Consider the following 12,336-nt stretch of genomic DNA (forward strand, 5'->3'; position numbering starts at 1 on the left):
AGTGAGGGTGGGTTTTTGGGAATGATTGAATGGGAGTAGGTGGGGTTTTATGAGGATGGTGAGTGGTGAAGAGGAAGATGGATTTGATAGGTGAAGGGTTTTTGGGGAAGAGGTATTGAGGTGATTGGTGAATGAGTGAAGAAGAGAGAGAGTGGTGGGGTTGGTGGGGATCCTGTGGGTCCACAGATCCTGTGGTGTCAGGAAAAGTCATCCCTGCACCAAATGGCATTCAAAATCACGTTTTGAGCCATTTCTGGCGTTAAACGCCGGGCTGGTGCCCATTCCTGGCGTTTAACGCCAGGTTCTTGCCCTTTTCTGGCGTTTAACGCCAGTCTGGTGCCCCTTTCTGGCGTTAAACGCCCAGAATGGTGCCAGACTGGGCGTTAAACGCCCAACTGCTAGCCTCACTGGCGTTTAAACGCCAGTGGGTTCTTCCTCCAGGGTGTGCTATTTTTCTTCCTGTTTTTCATTCTGTTTTTGCTTTTTCAATTGATTTTGTGTCTTCTTATGATCATCAACCTACAAAAAACATAAAATAACAAAGAGAAAATAGATCAAATATAATATTGGGTTGCCTCCCAACAAGCGCTTCTTTAATGTCATTAGCTTGACAGAGGACTCTCATGGAGCCTCAGAAATGCTCAGAGCAATGTTGGAACCTCCCAACACCAAACTTAGAGTTTGAATGTGGGGGTTCAACACCAAACTAAGAGTTTGGTTGTGGCTTCCCAACACCAAACTTAGAGTTTGACTGTGGGGGCTCTGTTTGACTCTGATTTGAGAGAAGCTCTTCATGCTTCCTCTCCATGGTGACAGAGGGATATCCTTGAGCCTTAAACACAAAGGATTCTTCATTCACTTGAATGATCAGCTCGCCTCTATCAACATCAATCACAGCCTTTGCTGTGGCTAGGAAGGGTCTGCCAAGGATGATGGTTTCATCCATGCACTTCCCAGTCTCTAGGACTATGAAATCAGCAGGGATGTAATGGTCTTCAATCTTCACCAAAACATCCTCTACAAGTCCATGAGCTTGTTTTCTTGAGTTGTCTGCCATCTCTAATGAGATTCTTGCAGCTTGCACCTCAAAGATCCTTAGCTTCTCCATTACAGAGAGAGGCATGAGGTTTACACTTGACCCTAAGTCACACAGAGCCTTCTTGAAGGTCATGGTGCCTATGGTACAAGGTATTGAAAACTTCCCAGGATCTTGTCTCTTTTGAGGTAATTTCTGCCTAGACAAGTCATCCAGTTCTTTGGTGAGCAAAGGAGGTTCATTCTCCCAAGTCTCATTTCCAAATAACTTGTCATTTAGCTTCATGATTGCTCCAAGGTATTTAGCAACTTGCTCTTCAGTGACATACTCATCCTCTTCAGAGGAAGAATACTCATCAGAGCTCATGAATGGCAGAAGTAAGTCCAATGGAATCTCTATGGTCTCATTTTGAGCCTCAGATTCCCATGGTTCCTCATTGGGGAACTCATTGGAGGCTAGTGCACGCCCATTGAGGTATTCCTCAGTGGCGTCCACTTCCTCTTCCTCCTCTCCAAATTCGGCCATATTGATGGCCTTGCATTCTCCTTTTGGATTTTCTTCTGTGTTGCTTGGGAGAGTACTAGGAGGGAGTTCAGTAACTTTCTTGCTCAGCTGTCCCACTTGTGCCTCCAAATTCCTAATGGAGGACCTTGTTTCAGTCATGAAACTTTGAGTGGTTTTGATTAGATCAGAGACCATGGTTGCTAAGTCAGAGATGTTCTGCTTAGAACTCTCTGTCTGTTGCTGAGAAGATGATGGAAAAGGCTTGCCATTGCTAAACCTGTTTCTTCCACCATTATTGTTGTTAAAACCTTGTTGAGGTCTTTCTTGATTCTTCCATGAGAAATTTGGGTGATTTCTCCATGAAGAATTATAGGTGTTTCCATAGGGTTCTCCTAGGTAATTCACCTCTTCCATTGAAGGGTTCTCAGGATCATATGCTTCTTCTTCAGATGAAGCATCCTTAGTACTGCTTGGTGCATTTTGCATTCCAGACAGACTTTGAGAAATCAAATTGACTTGTTGAGTCAATAACTTGTTCTGAGCCAGAATGGCATTCAGAGCATCAATCTCAAGAACTCCTTTCTTCTGATTAGTCCCATTGTTCACAGGATTCCTTTCAGAAGTGTACATGAATTGGTTATTTGCAACCATTTCAATTAGCTCTTGAGCTTCTGTAGGCGTCTTCTTCAAATGAAGAGATCCTCCAGCAGAGCTATCCAAAGACATCTTGGATAGTTCAGAGAGACCATCATAGAAAATACCTATGATGCTCCATTCAGAAAGCATGTCAGAAGGATATTTTCTGATCAATTGTTTGTATCTTTCCCAAGCTTCATAGAGGGATTCTCCATCCTTCTGTCTGAAGGTTTGGACTTCCACTCTAAGCTTACTCAATTTTTGAGGTGGAAAGAATTTTGCCAAGAAGGCATTGACTAGCTTTTCCCATGAGTCCAGGCTTTCTTTAGGTTGTGAGTCCAACCATGTCCTAGCTCTGTCTCTTACAGCAAAAGGGAATAGCATAAGTCTGTAGACCTCAGGGTCAACCCCATTAGTCTTGACAGTGTCACAGATTTGCAAGAATTCAGCTAAAAACTGATGAGGATCTTCCAATGGAAGTCCATGAAACTTGCAATTCTGTTGCATTAGAGAAACTAATTGAGGCTTAAGCTCAAAGTTGTTTGCTCCAATGGCAGGGATAGAGATGCTTCTCCCATAGAAGTCGGGAGTAGGTGCAGTAAAGTCACCCAGCACCTTCCTTGCATTGTTTGCAGTGTTGTTGTTTTCGGCTGCCATGTCTTCTTCTTCTTTGAAGATTTCTGTTAGGTCCTCTGTAGAGAATTGTGCCTTAGCTTCTCTTAGCTTTCGCTTCAAGGTCCTTTCAGGTTCAGGGTCAGCTTCAACAAGAATGCCTTTGTCTCTGCTCCTGCTCATATGAAAGAGAAGAGAACAAGAAAATGTGGAATCCTCTATGTCACAGTATAGAGATTCCTTGAGGTGTCAGAAGAACAGAAAAATAGAAGAAAGAGGTAGAAGAATTCGAACTTAATCAGAGAGAGTTCGAATTGTGCATTGAGAAGGAGTGGTACTCCATAAATAGAAGGATGTGAGAAGAGAGGAGGAGCTTTTTTTTGAAAATTAAGTTAAAGAATTTGAAAACATTTTGAAAAACACTAATTAATTTTCGAAAATAAGAGTGGGAAAGAAAACAAGTGATTTTTGAAAAAGATTTTGAAATTAGAAATTAAAAAGATTTAATTGAAAACTATTTTGAAAAAGATGTGATTGAGAAGATATGATTGGTTTAAAAAAAATGTGATTGAGAAGATATGATTTGAAAAACATTTTTAAAAGATTTGATTTTAAAAATTAATAACTTGGCTATCAAGAAAAGATATGATTCAAACATTAAACCTTTCTCAACAGAAAAGGCAACATACTTGAAATGTTGAATCAAATCATTAATTGTTAGCAAGTATCTTTGAAAAAGGAAAGAAATTGATTTTGAAAACATTTGATTGAAAAGATATGATTTGAAAAAGATTTGATTTTGAAAAACTTTGAAAACTTGCAAAAAAAAAATTGATTTGAAAACAAAATCCTCCCCCTTGTGCCATCATGGCGTTAAACGCCCAGAATGGTATCCATTCTGGCGTTTAACGCCAAAATGCTACCTTTTTGGGCGTTAAACGCCCAACCAGGCACCCTGGCTGGCGTTTAAACGCCAGTCTGTCCTTCTTCACTGGGCATTTTGAACGCCCAGCTTTTTCTGTGTAATTCCTCTGCTGCATGTTCTGAATCTTCAGTTCCCTGTACTATTGACTTGAAAATAGAACCAAGATCAAATAAATAATACATGCAAGACACCAAACTTAAAATTAGACACTAGACTCAAACAAGAAACATAAAATCTTTTTGGTTTTTTTTTTATTTTGAAATTTTTTTTGTGTTTTTTCGAAAATTATATGGAAATAGAAAATAAAAGTTCAGAATTCTTAATTTGGATTCCAGGAATCATTGCAATGCTAGTCTAAGACTCCGGTCCAGGAATTAGACATGGCTTCACAGCCAGCCAAGCTTTCAAAGAAAGCTTCGGTCCAAAACACTAAACATGGCCAATGGCCAGCCAAGCCTTAGCAGATCATTGTTCCAATAGCAAGATTGATAGAAATCAACAAGCTCTTGTGATGATTAGTTGAAACCTCGGTCCAATGAGATTAGACATGGCTTCTCAGCCAGCCAGATTTCAACAGATCATCATGAAACACTAGAATTCCTTCTTAAGAACTCTGAAGAAAAATACCTAATCTAAGCAACAAGATGAACCGTCAGTTGTCCATACACAAAACAATCCCCGGCAACGGTGCCAAAAACTTGGTGTGCGAAATTGTGATCACTACTTTTCACAACTCAAATAATCCCTAGTAATGGCCCCAAGAACTTGGTGCTCAATACCATGGCATAAACACAACTTTGCACAACTAACCAGCAAGTGCACTGGGTCGTCCAAGTAATAAACCTTACGCGAGGAAGGGTCGATCCCACGGAGATTGTTGGTATGAAGCAAGCTATGGTCACCTTGTAAATCTTAGTCAGGCAGACTCAAATGGGTATAGGTGATAAACGCATAAAGCATAAAGATAAAGATAGAGGTACTTATGTAATTCATTGGTAGGAACTTCAGATAAGCGTATGAAGATGCCTTCCCTTCCGTCTCTCTGCTTTCCTACTGTCTTCATCCAATCCTTCTTACTCCTTTCCATGGCAAGCTTATGTAGGGTTTCACCGTTGTCAGTGGCTACCTCCCATCCTCTCAGTGAAAATGTTCCTATGCTCTATCACAGCATATGGCTAATCAGCTGTCGGTTCTCGGTCAGGCCGGAATAGAATCCAGTGATTCTTTTGCGTCTATCACTAACGCCCCGCCTGCTAGGAGTTTGAAGCACGTCACAGTCATTCAATCATTGAATCCTACTCAGAATACCACAGACAAGGTTTAGACCTTCCGGATTCTCTTGAATGCCGCCATCAGTTCTTGCCTATACCACGAAGACTCTGATCTCACGGAATGGCTGGCTCGTTTATCAGGCGAGCACTCGGTTGTCAGGCGATCAACCATGCATCGTGTATCAGGAATCCAAGAGATATTCACTAGAGCCTTGGTTGCTTGTAGAACAAAAGTGGTTGTCAGTCACCTTGTTCATAGGTGAGAATGATGATGAGTGTCACGGATCATCACATTCATCAAGTTGAAGAACAAGTGATATCTTGGACAAAGAACAAGCGGAATTGAATAGAAGAACAATAGTAATTGCATTAATACTCGAGGTACAGCAGAGCTCCACACCTTAATCTATGGTGTGTAGAAACTCCACCGTTGAAAATACATAAGAACAAGGTCTAGGCATGGCTGAATGGCCAGCCTCCCAAAGAGGGTTCAATCATCAAAACATGATCAAAAGCTCTCAAATACAATAGTAAAAGGTCCTACTTATAGAAAACTAGTAGCCTAGGGTGTACAGAGATGAGTAAATGACATAAAAATCCACTTCCGGGCCCACTTGGTGTGTGCTTGGGCTGAGCAATGAAGCAATTTCGTGTAGAGACCCTTCTTGGAGTTAAACGCCAGCTTTTATGCCAGTTTGGGCGTTTAACTCCCATTTAGGTGCCAGTTCCGGCGTTTAACGCTGGAATTCCTGAGGGTGACTTTGAACGCCGGTTTGGGCCATCAAATCTTGGGCAAAGTATGGACTATCATATATTGCTGGAAAGCCCAGGATGTCTACTTTCCAACGCCGTTGAGAGCGCGCCAAATGGGCTTCTGTAGCTCCAGAAAATCCACTTCGAGTTCAGGGAGGTCAGAATCCAACAGCATCTGCAGTCCTTTTCAGTCTCTGAATCAGATTTTTGCTCAGGTCCCTCAATTTCAGCCAGAAAATACCTGAAATCACAGAAAAACACACAAACTCATAGTAAAGTCCAGAAAAGTGAATTTTAACTAAAAACTAATAAAAATATACTAAGAACTCAACTAAAACTACTAAAAACATACTAAAAACGATGCCAAAAAGGGTACAAATTATCCGCTCATCACCCATTCTCTTTAATTTCTGCCATTTATCTTCATGCTTATTTTTCCAAATCCCCATTTAAGATTCTGCAATTTACTTTTTGCACTTTACTTTCCCGCTATTTAAATTTTCTGTAATTCTCAACTCAATTGCTGTTAGCTCAACTAGCACATCTTTCCAACTAAAGTTGCTTGACCAATCAATCCCTGTGGGATGCGACCTCACTCTATTGTGAGTTTTTACTTGAAGACAATTAGGTATACTTGCCGAAGGAAAATTTGTTGAGAGACAAGTTTTCGTGCATCACGCCTCCAATTATGCAGTAGGAGTGGCACTGGCTCAGTGCGATGGTAAGGACCCTTTTATTATTGCCTATGCCTCTAAGACCTTAGATACTGCTCAGTCTAATTACACTACTGATGAACGGATAATTTATACATTTTTTGGCATTATTTTTAGGTAGTTTTTAGTAAGATCTAGCTACTTTTAGGGATGTTTTTATTAGTTTTTATGCAAAATTCACATTTCTAGATTTTACTATGAGTTTGTGTATTTTTCTGTGATTTCAAGTATTTTCTGGCTGAAATTGAGGGACCTGAGCAAAAATCTGATTCAGGCTGAAAAAGGACTGCTGATGCTGTTGGATTCTGACCTTTCTGTACTCAAAATGAATTTTCTGTAGCTACAGAATTCTAAATGGTGCGCTCTCAATTGTGTTGGAAAGTAGACATCCAGGGCTTTCCAGCAATATATAATAGTCTATAATTTATTCGCGTTTAGACGATGCAAACTGGAGTTCAACGCCAGTTCCATGCTGCATTCTAGAGTAAAACGCCAGAAACACGTCACAAACCAGAGTTAAACGCCAAAAACACGTTACAACTTGGCGTTTAACTCCAAGAGAAGCCTCTGCACGTGTAAAGCTCAAACTTAGCCCAAGCACACACCAAGTGTGCCCCGGAAGTGGATTTCTGCACTAAGACTTATTTCTGTAAACCCTAGTAACTAGTCTAGTATAAATAGGACTTTTTACTATTGTATTTTCATCTTTGGATTATCTTTTGATCCTTTGATCACGTTTTGGAGGCTGGCCTCTAGGCCATGCCTAGACCTTGTTCTTATGTATTTTCAACGGTGGAGTTTCTACACACCATAGATTAAGGTGTGGAGCTCTGTTGTACCTCGAGTATTAATGCAATTACTATTATTCTTCTATTCAATTCAGCTTATTCTTATTCTAAGATATTCGCTGCACTTCAACATGATGAATGTGATGATCTGTGACACTCATCATCATTCTCACCTATGAACGTGTGACTGACAACCACTTTCGTTCTACCTTAGATTAAGCGCGTATCTCTTAGCCTCCATTCCGAAAGATCGGAGTTTTCGTGGTATAAGCTAGAATTATTGGCGGCCATTCCTAAGATCCGGAAAGTTTAAACCTTTTCTGTGGTATTCCGAGTAGGATCTGAGATGGGATGACTGTGACGAGCTTCAAACTCGCAAGTGCTGGGTGTAGTGACAGACGCAAAAGAATCACTAGATTCTATTCCAACATGATTGAGAACCGACAGATGATTAGCTGTGCGGTGACAGCGCATTTGGAACATTTTCACTGAGAGGATGGGAGGTAACCATTGACGCCGGTGAAACCCAAACATACAGCTTGCCATGGAAAGGAGTATGAAGGATTGGATGAAGGCAGTAGGAAAGCAGAGATTCAAGAGGGATAAAGCATCTCCATACACTTATCTGAAATTTCCACCAATGAATTACATAAGTATCTCTATATTTATTTTATGCTTTATTATCTTTATATTCGAAAACCATTATAACCATTAGAATCCGCCTGACTGAGATTTATAAGATGACCATAGCTTGCTTCATACCAACAATCTCCGTGGGATCGACCCTTACAACGTAAGGTATTACTTGGACGACCCAGTGCACTTGCTGGTTAGTTGTGCGAAGTTGTGACAAAGTGTGATTCACGTTTAAGAGCTCCAAGTCTTTGGCGCCATTGTTGATGATCACAATTTTGTGCACTAAGTTTTTGGCACCATTGTCGGGGATTGTTCGAGTTTGGATAACTGACGGTTCATCTTGTTGCTCAGATTAGGTAATTTTCTTTTCAAAAAGTTGTCAAAAATCTTTCAAAAATTTTTTTATTTGTTTTTGTTTTTCAAAAAAAGAAATTTTCAAAAAAAAAATACAAAAAATTTATAAAATCATAAATAAAAAATATATATTTTTGTGTTTCTTGTTTGGGTCTTGTGTCAATTTTTAAGTTTGGTGTCAATTGCATGTTTTTAAAATTTGTGCATTTTTCGAAAAACTCATGCATGGTGTTCTTCATGATCTTCAAGTTGTTCTTGACAAGTCTTCTTGTTTGATCTTTAAGTTTTCTTGTTTTGTGTCTTTTGTTGTTTTTCATATGCATTTTTGCATTCATAGTGTCTAAACATGAAAAATTTCTAAGTTTGGTGTCTTGCATGTTTTTCTTTTCTTGAAAATTTTTCAAAAATAAGTCTTGATGTTCATCTTGATTTTCAAAGTGTTCTTGGTGTTCATCTTGACGTTCATAGTGTTCTTGCATGCATCATGTGTTTTGATTCATAATTTTCATGTTGTGAGTCATATTTGTGTTTTTCTCTCTCCTCATTAAAAATTAAAAAATAAAAAATATCTTTCCCTTATTTGTCTCATAAATTTTCGAAATCTTTGGGTTGACTTAGTCAAAAATTTTTTAAAATAAGTTGTTTCTTGTTAGTCAAGTCAAGATTTCAATTTTAAAAATCTTATCTTTTCAAAATCTTTTTCAAAATCAAATCTTTTCTTTATCCTTTTGTTATTTTCGAAATTTTTTTTAAATTGATTTTCAAATCTTTTTCTTAATTTTATTTCATAATTTTTGAAAACTTTACTAACAATTAATGTGATTGATTAAAAAATTTGAAGTTTGTTACTTTCTTGTTAAGAAAGGTTCAATCTTTAAATTCTAGAATCATATCTTTTAGTTTCTTGTTAGTCAAGTAATCAATTTTAATTTTAAAAATCAAATCTTTTTAATTTCCTTTTCAAATCTTTTTCAAAATAAATTTCAATCATATCTTTTTCAAATCATATCTTTTTCAAAATCAATTTCAAAAATATTTTCTAACTCCTTATCTTTTCAAAATTGATTTTTAAATCTTTTTCAACTAAATAATTAACTTTTTGTTTATTTCTTATCTTTTTCAAAACCACCTAACCACTTTTCTCTTTCTAATTTTCAAAAATCACCATCCATCTTTTTCAAAATTCTTTTTAATTAACAAATTGTTTCAAATTTTAATTTTGATTTAATTTTTGAAAATCACTAACCATTTTTCAAAAATAATTTTTGAAAACTCCTCTCTCTCACCTCCTTCTATTTATTTATTCATTTACTAACTCTTCTCTTCATCTAAAATTCGAACCCTCTCTTCTCCTCTGTGTTCGAATTTTTCTCATCCTTCTTCTATTCTTTTCTTCTTCTACTCACATAAAGGAATCTCTATACTGTGACATAGAGGATTCCTCTTCTTTTCTGTTCTCCTCTTTTTCATATGAGCAGGAGCAAGGACAAGGACATTCTTGTTGAAGCAGACCCTGAACCTGAAAGGACTCTGAAGAAGAAGCTAAGAGAAGCTAAAGCACAACAATTCAGAGAAAACCTTACAGAGAATCTCGAAAAAGAAGGAGACATGGCCGAACCAAATAATAATGCAAGGAGGATGCTTGGTGATTATACTACACCTACTTCCAACTTTTATGGAAGAAGCATCTCAATCCCTGCCATTGGAGCAAACAATTTTGAGCTGAAGTCTCAACTAGTTGCTCTAATGCAACAGAACTGCAAGTTTCATGGACTTCCATCAGAAGATCCCTATCAGTTTTTAACTGAGTTCTTGCAGATCTGTGATACTGTTAAGACTAATGGAGTAAATCCTGAAGTCTACAGGCTCTTGCTTTTCCTTTTTGCTGTAAGAGACAGGGCTTGAACATGGTTAGACTCACAACCTAAAGATAGCCTAGACTTTTGGGATAAGCTGGTTACGGCCTTCTTGGCCAAGTTCTTTCCTCCTCAAAAGCTGAGCAAGCTTAGAGTGAATGTTCAGACCTTCAAGCAAAAAGATGGCGAATCCCTCTATGAAGCTTGGGAAAGATACAAGCAGTTGACCAAAAAGTGTCCTTCTGACATGCTTTCAGAGTGGACCATTTTGGATATATTCTATGATGGTCTATCTGAGTTCTCTAAGATGTCACTGGACCATTCTGCAGGTGGATCCATTCACCTAAAGAAAATGCCTGCAGAAGCTTAAGAATTCATTGACATGGTTGCAAATAACCAATTCATGTACACCTCTGAGAGGAATCCTGTGAGTAATGGGATACCTCAAAGGAAGGGAGTTCTTGAAATTGATGCTCTGAATGCCATATTGGATCAGAACAAAATGTTGACTCAGCAAGTCAACATGATTTCTCAGAGTCTGAATGGATTGCAAAATGCATCCAACAGTACTAAAGAAGCATCTTCTGAAGAAGAAGCTTATGATCCTGAGAACCTGCAATGGCAGAGGTGAATTACATGGGTAAAGCCTATGGAAACACCTATAATCCCTCATGGAGAAATCATCCAAATTTCTCATGGAAGTATCAACAAAAGCCCCAACAAGGCTTTAATAATGGTGGAAGAAACAGGTTTAGCAATAGCAAGCCTTTTCCATCATCTTTTGAGTAATAGACAGAGAATTCTGAGCAGAGCCCCTCTAGCTTAGCAAACATAGTCTCTGATCTATTTAAGGCCACTTTAAGTTTCATGAATGAAACAAGGTCCTCCATTAGAAACTTGGAGGCACAAGTGGGTCAGCTGAGTAAGAAAATCACTGAAACTCCTCCTAGTGCTCTTCCAAGCAATACAGAAGAGAATCCAAAAAGAGAGTGCAAGGCCATTGATATTATCAAGATGGCCGAATACAAAGAGAAAGGGGAGGACGTGAATCCCAATGAGGAAGATCTAATGGGACATCCTCCAGATAGAAAGGAGTTCCTTATTGAGGACCTAAAAGAATCTGAGGCTCATATAGAGACCATAGAGATTCCATTAAACTTCCTTCTGCCATTCATGAGCTCTAAGAACTATTCTTCCTCTGAAGAGGATGAAAATGTAACTGAAGAGCAAGTTGCTCAATATCTGGGAGCCATCATGAAGCTGAATGCCAAGTTGTTTGGTAATGAGACTTGGGAAGATGCACCTCCCTTGCTCATTAGTGAACTAAATACATGGGTTCAGCAAACTTTACCTCAAAAGAAACAAGATCCTGGTAAATTCTTAATACCCTGTACCATAGGTACCATGACCTTTGAGAAGGCTCTGTGTGACCTAAGGTCAGGTATAAATCTCATGCCACTCTCTGTAATGGAGAAATTGGGGATCTTTGAGGTACAAGCAGCAAGAATCTCATTAGAGATGGCAGACAAGTCAATAAAACAAGCTTATGAATTGGTAGAGGATGTGTTAGCGAAGGATAAAGGCCTTTACATCCCTGCTGATTTCATAATCCTAGACACTGGGAAGGATGAGGATGAATGCATCATCCTTGGAAGACCCTTCCTAGCCACAGCAGAAGCTGTGATTGATGTTGACAGAGGAGAGCTAGTCCTTCAATTGAATGGGGACTACCTTGTGTTTAAAGCTCAAGGATCTTCCTCTGCAACCATGGAGAGGAAGCATGAAAAGCTTCTCTCAATACAGAGTCAAACAAAGCCCCCACAATCAAACTCTAAGTTTGGTGTTGGGAGGCCACAACCAAACTCTAAGTTTGGTGTTGAACCCCCACATTCAAACTCTAAGTTTGGTGTTGGGAGATCCCAACAATGCTCTGAACATCTGTGAAGCTCCATGAGAGCTCACTGTCAAGCTATTGACATTAAAGAAGCGCTTATTGGGAGGCAACCCAATTTTTATTTATCTATATTTCTATTGTTCTTTTATCTTTTATTAGGTTTATGATCATGTGGAGTCACAAAACAATAGCAAAAATTAAAAATAGAATAAAAAATAGCTGAAGAAAAAACACACCCTGGAGGAAGAGCTGTCTGGCGTTTAAACGCCAGAAACAAGCACCTGTCTGGCGTTTAACGCCAGAAACAAGCACCAAGCTGGCGTTTAACGCCAGAAACAAGCATCAGGCTGGCGTTAAA

The 12,336-nt window shown here is 38.8% G+C and overlaps 2 non-coding genes across 2 annotated transcripts; one reads left to right on the top strand and one right to left on the bottom strand.

Annotated features, from left to right (window-relative positions):
* Positions 1–2,320: 2,320 nt before the first annotated feature.
* On the top strand, positions 2,321–2,428 carry LOC130983933 (small nucleolar RNA R71). The gene has a single exon (XR_009087900.1). It is a non-coding gene; the product is annotated as a small nucleolar RNA R71 (small nucleolar RNA).
* Positions 2,429–10,229: 7,801 nt separating this feature from the next.
* LOC130984421 (small nucleolar RNA R71) lies at positions 10,230–10,337 on the bottom strand. Its single transcript, XR_009088359.1, has one exon. It is a non-coding gene; the product is annotated as a small nucleolar RNA R71 (small nucleolar RNA).
* Positions 10,338–12,336: the final 1,999 nt, after the last annotated feature.

The sequence above is a fragment of the Arachis stenosperma genome, chromosome 5 (genome assembly GCF_014773155.1).
Source record: "Arachis stenosperma cultivar V10309 chromosome 5, arast.V10309.gnm1.PFL2, whole genome shotgun sequence".
NCBI classification, from domain to species: domain Eukaryota; kingdom Viridiplantae; phylum Streptophyta; class Magnoliopsida; order Fabales; family Fabaceae; genus Arachis; species Arachis stenosperma.